This window comes from Pyxicephalus adspersus, chromosome 12, assembly GCF_032062135.1.
Source record: "Pyxicephalus adspersus chromosome 12, UCB_Pads_2.0, whole genome shotgun sequence".
NCBI classification, from domain to species: domain Eukaryota; kingdom Metazoa; phylum Chordata; class Amphibia; order Anura; family Pyxicephalidae; genus Pyxicephalus; species Pyxicephalus adspersus.
The window spans coordinates 7,013,407-7,023,438 of record NC_092869.1 but is presented as its reverse complement, the minus strand read 5'-3'; the positions used below and the strand labels follow the sequence as shown (position 1 = coordinate 7,023,438).

The 10,032-nt window shown below is 37.0% G+C and overlaps 1 long non-coding RNA gene across 1 annotated transcript; it reads right to left on the bottom strand.

The window, feature by feature from the left end:
• Positions 1-4,157: 4,157 nt before the first annotated feature.
• LOC140342079 (uncharacterized) lies at positions 4,158-9,418 on the bottom strand. The gene is made up of 4 exons (XR_011922989.1): positions 9,055-9,418; positions 8,422-8,487; positions 7,774-7,799; positions 4,158-5,922 (listed from the first exon to the last, which is right to left on the bottom strand). It is a non-coding gene; the product is annotated as an uncharacterized lncRNA (long non-coding RNA).
• Positions 9,419-10,032: the final 614 nt, after the last annotated feature.

Below are 10,032 nucleotides of genomic sequence, written 5' to 3'. Positions count from 1 at the left end.
AGATTTGATCAAGATTGAATGGGCTTGGTAATTGGGCATCAGTATCTAGATGTAAGACTCTCCATATTTAAATTGTTTATAGAATTGACGATTCCCTATGTGATTATAACTATCAGTATGTAACAATTCTATGTTTTAATTTTCCTCTGCATTGTCTAAAATAAAGTAGTTCATGCTTTTAACAGTATTATTATACCATAAAAAACACTTTATTATTTATTATTTTTCAACTACATTTATTAAAAACTAAAAGATCACCCCTCACTTCAGGCTCCAGCAGAAAATAAAAAGACATTTTTGATTTGAAAATTGGCACCAAAAAAGGTGCACCCATTGGCATATTGCCATTCTACATTGTAAGATATATTGCAATTTAAATACCTCTGTACTATATTATACAACATTTTCAGTTGGAATGGAGGACAAGTAGAGGAAGAATTGCACATGCTCTGATAAGTAGAGGTTGGGAAAGTTCTACAGTTCTTTTTTCATTGATATCCATTATTGAAGATTAGGTTAGAAATAGGCTGGAACCCTATTAGCTCGAATATACACATCTCAGTAGTACAGATCCAGACAGATGTTCTTGATACCTGATCAGGGGCCCAATAAAGCTCACCAAGACTGGAGAGGGTACACTTTCATTACTGAAGCTGGGTGATCCAACAATCCCAACAATCCTGGAATGGATTTCATTTGCTACTTGTTAGCAAATGTTTTCAATTCTGAATCAGATTCATTCCAGGTTTGCTGGATCACCCAAATTTACTGATGAAAGTGTATTCACTGTCCTGATGTGCAATGCATTACCATGTAGTTTTTTACAATATGAGGAAGTGCTTCTTCTGTAAAATCACATTTTGATACCATCTAATGTATGTTCTTCCAGAAACTGATTTACCACTGAATTTCGAAATGTATTAAATAGTAGCCCTCAGCAAGTTACTTAAAGGGAAAGTATATATATAGTTTATTAATAATATAATAAACATGAAACATTTGTTTAAAAACTTTATTGTGGTGAAAGTATCATATTCATACATTTTCCAATATAAAAAACAGCAAAGGGTAACAAGTACGTGGTGCTTAGGGATTGAAATTGTAGGATATTCCTACAGTTAACAGAGATCCAAGAGTAAATTAGGCATCTTTCATTGCAGTCCAGGTTCTGTTGTTAGCCAGAGTAATTACTACTTTCTTAATTATTAGTACAATTACCGTAAGGTCACACACAGTTGATATATAAGAAATAAGACAGACATTTATGCTAGATCTATTGGAGGGTCGGGCTCTACTATTCTACCTAGATACCATGAAGTCTGATGCAAACAGTTCACCAGTAATCAAGTTTTAGTAGGGGTTTTGAGTGTATTATTAAAACTTTCCCAGACTTCAAAAAAGTTTGTTTTTTATGTTTTAGTGCAGGAATGCCTCTGTGCACTCTGTTAAATAGCTGTTGTAACTATACTCAAAAGAGACGTATCCTGGGTAGGGTGGGGCCAGCCAGTGCCAATCGATTGCCCGTTTTGAAAAAGCAAATACCCCATCCCTCCAACATACCATAAATTGCTGGAGTCGGAGGCTAAAAAAATAGCAGGTGGGTTTGAATGTAGCGGGTCAGTTGGTACCAAAAACTTTTTTAACAGCGCATTATGATACAGATTATGATAAGGAGTGGCAGCTTGTGCTTCGTATTTGAGATAAGCATCCATATCTGAAAGTCCCATATGATGGGCTGGTTTAGGAGAGATACAGTTTATGTGGAAAGGGCGAAAAAATATTTCCCAACAGGTATGGATTTCCAGGAAGCACAGTACAACTGCTGAAACTCCACCATCTCAAAAATTGGGGCAGTGTTGTTGCCAGCCTGCTATACCCAGTTCGTATACAAAGCAGTCTAGGTCAGTTTGTAAAAATTAATAAAATTTGGAGACGGCTTAAGAAGTGGCGGGGGAACGAGTTAACAACATGGTGACTAGGGGGTTGCGTTAGTCCTGCAGGGATAGTGAGTAGGCTGCTTTAGAACCATAAATCCTAGATTGAATTAATAAAAAGACAAACATTTTGAACACTAAGACACCTTGTGGCCCTGCAATTAGTGAGCATTCAGATCTCTACCAACAATCACCACTACCTAATCTGGCTGCCAAATCGCTCCCTCTTATCTCTCATCATCCGTCATCTCTTTTTGTTCTCTTGGTGTTTTCAGATGGTATTGCATGATGCTCAATTTATAAAACGTACTTCTCATTTTTCAAGGAAGCTTCATGAGTTACAGGACTGCGCTGTGCAACTTAAGGTTTATATGTCAGAAGTCATCAAAATGGTTGAAGGAAAGAAGGATGATAATAATTCCCTCAATTTAGAAATACAAACCTTACATAAAACATTTGAAGGTATTGAAAATTTTGCACACAGCTCTAGCCTGAGAACTTGTGGGCTCCCAGAACATTCTTGATCTTTCGTTACTGTTCCTCTCTTCCGGGAACTGGTGCCTGCAATATCGTTTAAACACTTGGAGATGGATCTTGTTCATCAGGCCCTTCCCAGGAAGCAGCCTAATGATATACCAAAAAAAAGAACATATTCTGTAAGTTTCTAGAGAAATAGAAACCCTGAGCTTCCAGGGAATTTCGTACCAGATATTTGTCCCTTCTACTATTTAAAAATAAAAGGCCATGAAAACGTACATCCAAATACTTCAGCACATTCAATAGATAGATGGGGCTTCCCATTTTGGATGTCATTTATATAGCAAGGTACAACACATAGGTACCGCTCCAGATCAAGCTGTCACAAGCCATCGTGATTTGAGGTTCTCCACAGAAATACACAACAAGCTGAGCTTAGAAGATCCCTCTCCTCTCCAAAATGTGTTGGTGCTTCCACCTCTTCAGGATCTCCCTGTGCTGTTGAAATACAACCTCTTAGTACAGAGTAAGCTGACGTCACTTGAAGACTCATGCTGATTATCTTTGTGATGCCTCTATTCAGCTCTACCTAACCTTGCTACATAGATGAATTAGTTCTCTACCTCAGTGTTGGAAGATTCCTTCTCTCTCTGTTGTGTTTTTTGTTTTTGACTACAGACTTTTGTATATCTCTATTGTGACATTTACTGACTGTCCTCCTGGAGGAATGATATTTAAATATTTCCCATTGCATTTGACTTTCTCCTAATATAGGCATTTTTTTTTTACTTGATGCATCCAAAAAAAATTCCTACTTTTTTAAAAGATTAGATTTTGTTGGCAAATGTTTCTGCATGTTTTCTGCGTTTATCTTGGTCCTTCTGTTCTGCTGCCCTCAATAATGGAAACCTCTATGGCAGTGTCACTGCCTTCCCACTTCACTATTTTTATTTCTGTCCCTGTTCGGATTTAGTACACTTAGGGATTTTCTAATATTTTTGTATATCACCCTAGAACTGCTATCCATTGATTCAACAGATCTGCTTATTCAATAGTTTAGATGATTAGACACAATGCAGTGGTTTTGGATCCCAGCCATGTCTTTATTATCACAGCACACAGATTCAGGTTGTCAATGGACATTTCTGTGTTCATGTGAAGAATGCCACCTATGCAAATAACTGCATGGCGCCCTCTATTGGAGAACAATAACTGCACCTTATAGTGAATTCTTCCTATATGGAAGGCCTGGTGACAGCACAATGGGGAGGGGGGGGGGTGTCCCACCTTGTATCACTCTTATTTATAACCCACAATACAAAAATCTATGTTGGGTGAAATTCTTTCATGCAGAGCAATAATACAGAAACTTTTTAACATGCATCTGAGTTTATGAAGTTTTGGAAGTTGGAGTCTTTTGACCATGTTGCTCCCAGCAGGTGCAGCCCCTCATTTCATCCTATTTATACTGGACATGGTAAGGATAACGGGGGACAGTCAGAAATTTTATTAGTGGTCCACAGATGCATTTGCAGATGTAACTCTATGGCCATATAGCAGGACTGGGTACATGTTGGTTTGTATACATGGTTAGTGGAAAGGAAGAGAGTGAAAAGTTGTACATCAACCCATTACCTGTCTTATGAGAACATTACTCCTGGTTCAAATAAGTAAGCTATTAGAATCAGAGGATCAACATGAAAGTCCGGTCACTAGCATGCTTAAAAGTAAACCAACAGAGCCAACTTTTATATTTTATTACTTTAATATTGGTAAACCAGTGACATACTAAAAAAGCAAAAAAACATACAGAAACAGTAATTATAATTATGTTAATTAAACATCCAGGTTCAAAAAGTGAACATACATGTGTTAACATTTCAAGTCACAAGGGGCTAATATCAGAAATCATTATTCATATGTAAATATAAAATATAACCAATGCATATCAAGTATGTGTATAAACAAATAGGTATCGATGTAATGCATCAATTCATAAGTCTATGGAAGGTTAGGTGTTTAGGAAATTTGGTAAGGTACATACCCATTCAGTTATAAAAGATGATGATGATGAGGCAGTTGAAAGAAGAAAGAAACAGTATGTATATAAAGTAAAGAGCCAGAATGTCAACACCTGAAATGGCAGATAAAAAGCCAAAAACGACCAGAAGAAATGGGTAAGTATAGACATTTATAGGCTCTTTATTTTCAATTTTAGTTATATAAATATATGTACGGTATATATATATATATATATATATATATATATAAAGATATATATATATATATATATTTATATGTATTATATAAAACTTTAGTTAACTATAGGAAAATAGAATTCTGGGATAGACAGGTCACATGGTAAAAGCCCAGGCTGTCTCCCAGCTCCTGTGTGTACATGTCTACCAAATAACAGTAACTCACGGACATTTATGGTCTTCTAAACAGTTTTCGATACCTTTATGCAAGCCTAGGATTGGTGAGATGGCATGGGTTATGTCCTCAAGGAATTGGGAGGGGACCTCTGACTCCCAGCTTTGACATTCAGCCTCAGACACAGAAGATGAAACTAAATGACATACAGAATGTAAATATTTTATAAAAAGGCCCGATCAAGTGTAATATTTTAGGAACAATTATTGGTAATATTGGACGCTTAGGAAACAATTGTCTTATATATAGGTTCCCTTGATGTATTTGTTTCATTTAATTTTTTGATTTATCAATGGCCACATCTACAATTTCATAAGCCATCTCTCGTCCAGCCTTGGCAGCCATGTTGGCATTAAATGCAAGTGACAACTACATTAGAAGGGACCCTTTCTACAGTGCAACTTTGTAAAAAAAAAGTGCACAATCACAATTCACCTGTTTCTCCAGAAGAAAGAAACGTATTTTAATAATATCATACATTTATATATCATAATTTTAATAATAGTTAAAAGTAGAAACACACTTGAAAACATTCTGAGTATAAAAGTTCATTATTACAATAAAATAAATGTACTTTTCTGATCGCAATGTTTTAAATACTCACATGTGTCACAATATTCACCTGGTCTTTTTCCAGATTTCAGATCTTCGGTCATCTTGATTGGCAGGCCAGAAAAATGCAAATCCTACATATGTTCATTTATTTTTGGCATTCTGGATACCCAGCATTATGTAAAGACCTGTGCAGCTCAGTGTAAATTGAGTTGAAGATGATAAAGATATGAAGTGAAATGGAAGGTGAATTCTTTTTGACAATGAATGACAGCAGATGGGGGTATGGGTGAAGTGCAATCTTCACATAGAGGAAGCTGATATACTTTACTAAACTTTTGCCTGAATACAATGGTAACTTATGCAGTCTGATGGACAGGTCAGCTCCAATTTACTGAAGTTTTTGTTTCCAATATTTCAGATTTCAGAACATTTCTTCAGTTTACATCTTTATTCAGAACATCAGCACCTGGACTGGATGATCTTCATGTCTCCTTCCCGGCCGTATTTCAGAATAGACAACGTGCTAGACAAATATAGAAACATATTGGAGGGATTTACAGTCAGCAGGCAGCACTTTATGTTTTTTTTTTTTACTTATTCACCTATCAGTTCTTTGTTTTACTATTCTTTATTTGAAACACATGAATAGGGGGTAGTAGACTTGGGGGGATAGATCACACAGGAGAGAAATGACAGAAAAGGAAGAGATCAGGGAGAGGATAGGAGGATAGGGCGAGTTGGTAGGCTTACAACAAATGAACCTTTGTGTAGTACAGGAGGCAGTAGAGTAAAGAAGACCCCGGGTGCAATTTTGGCATTACTGGAAAAAAAATATTACTTTTTATGTCTGATTGGGTCCACACAGACTTTAGAGTTCTTCATTTAATGAGACAGGTGTTTTTCCAACACCTTATGCCATTCTAAAACGTCCACTCTGGAACTTTCCTAATAGCTATAATCTTGGCATAGGCACTAAAGTCTGTTATAAAGTGCAACTCTTCAACAAACTGAAAACAATGTTTTCCAATTTACCCTGATTTAGGCTCCCACGTGAAACATCTAAATGGAGTTTTTTTACACATTTGCACTATTTATAAAACAGGGAATCAGACATTGAACCTGATTTATTAATATTATAATAAAGGCCCATCATGGGAATTTTTCAGGTCCCAGGCCCATGTGTTTTAATAGCAGTAAATGATTTACACAAGGAATGTCAGATTCCCTGTTTTTCAAATAGAACCCTTAGTATTAGGGTCATTTCTCATTGGGGTACTATTAGGGTAATCTCATGTTGCAGCAGTCCAGCCAGACAAGGAAGTTCCTTGTTATCAATAAAAAATTATGCACGGTATTATTTTTATATTTGGTATACTTTGTTACATATAGAGGAAAACACAGAACAGCTGGGTTTTTTGGCGAACTTGTGGTGTATTTAGTGATATAATCTCATAGAATACAAAAAGTACATCAACACATAATGTGGATCTCACAATAGATCCAAAAGTTGGTCAATCAATTTGGAACTAGACATAAATGAACCTACTTAAAGCGTACCTAAACTCAGAAATTTCACTTTACATCAAAGGGTAGACAACCCTTTTATGTTAAGTAAAAATTCTGTTGTTTGTGGTGTGGAGCACCACCCCCTAAGGAGCGCAAAGCCTTCCGGGATAGCTATGTCACGCATGCCGGGAGGCTCTTGGGGGCTCCTTCTGCGCATGCCCAAGGAGCCTTTTCGTACAAAGAGAAAATTTGCAGATCTCGCGTATGCGCAGTGAGATTGGCAAGTTTTTTTCTATTCTACGTCACCCGATCCCGTGCCTGGGTCAGGTGACATAGGAAGAAAAAGCAGGAAGAAGAAGAGAAAATGGCAGAGTCATTTTTTAAGTTACACAAAGTAATTTTTTAAGTTACACGGGAAAGTGTGAGCATGTAAATTCCAAGAATTGAGTATTGGATGCAGATTCCTATGCGTAGCTGGTGGATCTGATGCGTTTCGCCCAGTAAGGGCTTCTTCAGTAGTTACTGCATGGTAGCAGGTTTTAGCCAAGTACTGGATGCGGTCTTGAAGGTATATTCCTCTATATGCTTCTTAGGGCTTGGCAATATCCCCGGTGAGGGAAAGTATAGTGATATTATATCACACTATTCCACTATTACATCCACTAAATTATACTGCTATACTTTTTTACATATACAAATTGTAGTTATGAGTTGTTCATAGAAATAGGGTAATAGTGGTTTCAGTCTGGGTTGCAGGTATAACATTTGAATCTGTAATTGATTCCCATGAAGGAATGTCTGAGGGAATGTCAGATTCCCTTTTTATTATTAGAGCCCTCAGTAGCTTAGTGAATGTCATGTTACTTACGTTTTCAGTGGCTCTATGTAGCGAAGCTAGAAACAGAAAAAAAATACTAATCAATATAAAGAAATCTGCAGTAAATATATTATTAGTAAACTTCCATTTTTTCTTAAACAAAATGTTTTCCCATTCAACTCAAAGTGAATTCTGTTAATCTTCAGTGAACTCATTTCTTTGCTTTTCCGCTTAGTAATTACTTTTTTGTGGACGTGTTTTTTATTGCTATATTTACTTTGCTATCGATTCGTATTTTTTTTTTGTTTTGTTTGTTTTTTTTGGTGCTGCAAAAAATGAATTGCATGACAGTGAAATATTTGTTTGCCATACTTGGCTACAGTAATCTAAATTAAAAAGGCACACATTATATAATACAACCTATACTACCTTTAAAAAAAACTAGAACATGTTTTGCATATAGATTAGTTACAAAGTAAAATCATCTAGCAAAGTATTATTACCAAATAAAGCCTAGCTAACCCCCATCCCCCAAAAAGGTATTTCCTGGCATGTAAATGTAAAACTTCTGTGGTCTATAAGTGGTATACAGGTATGAGAGCTGAAGCTGTACACATAAATTGATTGGATTAGTAGTATTATTTTATTATATATAATACGTATCTACCACCAGACACATGTGATGGGGCCATTACTCACATTTTTTTCCAATTACAAGTTTGGCATAACATACATCTTCATCAGCAGTGGTTTTAGTGGCAAGGTCTAAAAAAACAAAATTTAAATTAGATTTAAATGTACTCAATCTGGTTGTTTTTAGCTAATTCGGGAAAAATCCTAAATTGTGGCTACCCTGTAGACAAGCTAGTCATTATTCCCAGTGGGGGCAATAAACAGTCTAGTCAGGAAACCTTGTCCAACCTCAGTTTTTTTCTCTAAGATAAACTGCCATATCAGGTACCTTGCTGCACCTATTCTTCCCCCTCCATTACATTAACTACATTGTTCACATGACCCCATCACTATTAAAGTTAATGGAGCTGCAAAACAATTATTTGTGCATGTGTCAGTGTGTCACCACAATGTATAGGTGTGAAGTGTCCCATCTGTTTCTGCTATTAGTAGACTTCCTGACCAATACCTGGGCCCCTAGGGGGGAAGTGAGCACCAAGGAAGTGGTTAACAGCACAATAGTACCTGGAGATCATGCTGCACTCTGCAAGACATTCACAAAGCAAGTTTCCTTATTTTCAAATGATTATTTTGCAGGTTTGTTGTCCTTCAGACAATTGACATTAAAGTTTTTAATTTAGGTATGGTCAGATACCGTACCTGCTTCAGGAGGGTCCATCACTGGCCCCATGCTTGTAGGAGTATGCGATTGGATGCATTTGTACTTGTTGACAATGATCACTATAGTGGTGATGATGAGGGCAATGAAGACAATGCTCACAACAATGATTGTGCTTGATAGGGATTTCTTAGAATTTTTCCCTATAAAGGAGAAGATTTACTTACAAGAAAGTAAAAAAAAATATTCACCATTCATATGACAATAAATTGATTTATTTTAAAGAGAAAAATAAAAAGTGTAACCACCAGTCTCTTGGTAACTCTCTTTCGGGGTTTAATTCCTGGGACTGCTCACCAGCCTTGCCCATTATGAGGGGCTCCCACCATTCCTACACTGGGTTTTGGGATCTGCACCTCTGCTGTGCCCATTATGGAGGCCTCCCAACATCCCTGTCCTGAATTCCCCGGTCTGCATACCTGCAGTGTCAATTCTAAGGGATTCCTACCTTCCCAGTGTTTAGTACCCAGATCTGTATACCTGCTGTGGTTTGCATTATGAGGGGCTCCCACCATCTCTGTAACGAGTTTCTTACAGCTGTTGTGCCTATTATGAGGGGTTGGGGGCCCAGCTAGTTCTTAATACTGCTGCCATATATCATAGATATGGTGCAGTTAGTTAGAGCTGTGTACTTCCACTACTTCACAACAGACAATGGACACGTAGGCTTGGTGTCTTAGATAACCAATACCAGTACGATGTGATGAACAAGGAGGCATCTCTTGTACCTATTGCAATCCCTAATAATGTCAGCTGAAGAAGAAAGTGGGGGTGGCAAAGATGCTACTATATCTAAAGCTCGTGCCGCAACCCATCTCTGGATAACTAATTTTTTTTTCTATGATCAGATCAGAGATGGGAAAGACCTGAGATAAAATCTGACCTAGAACAGACAGATTCACATAACCTTAATACACAGTTAGTCCCTGGGTTACATACGATATAGGGACTGTAGGTTT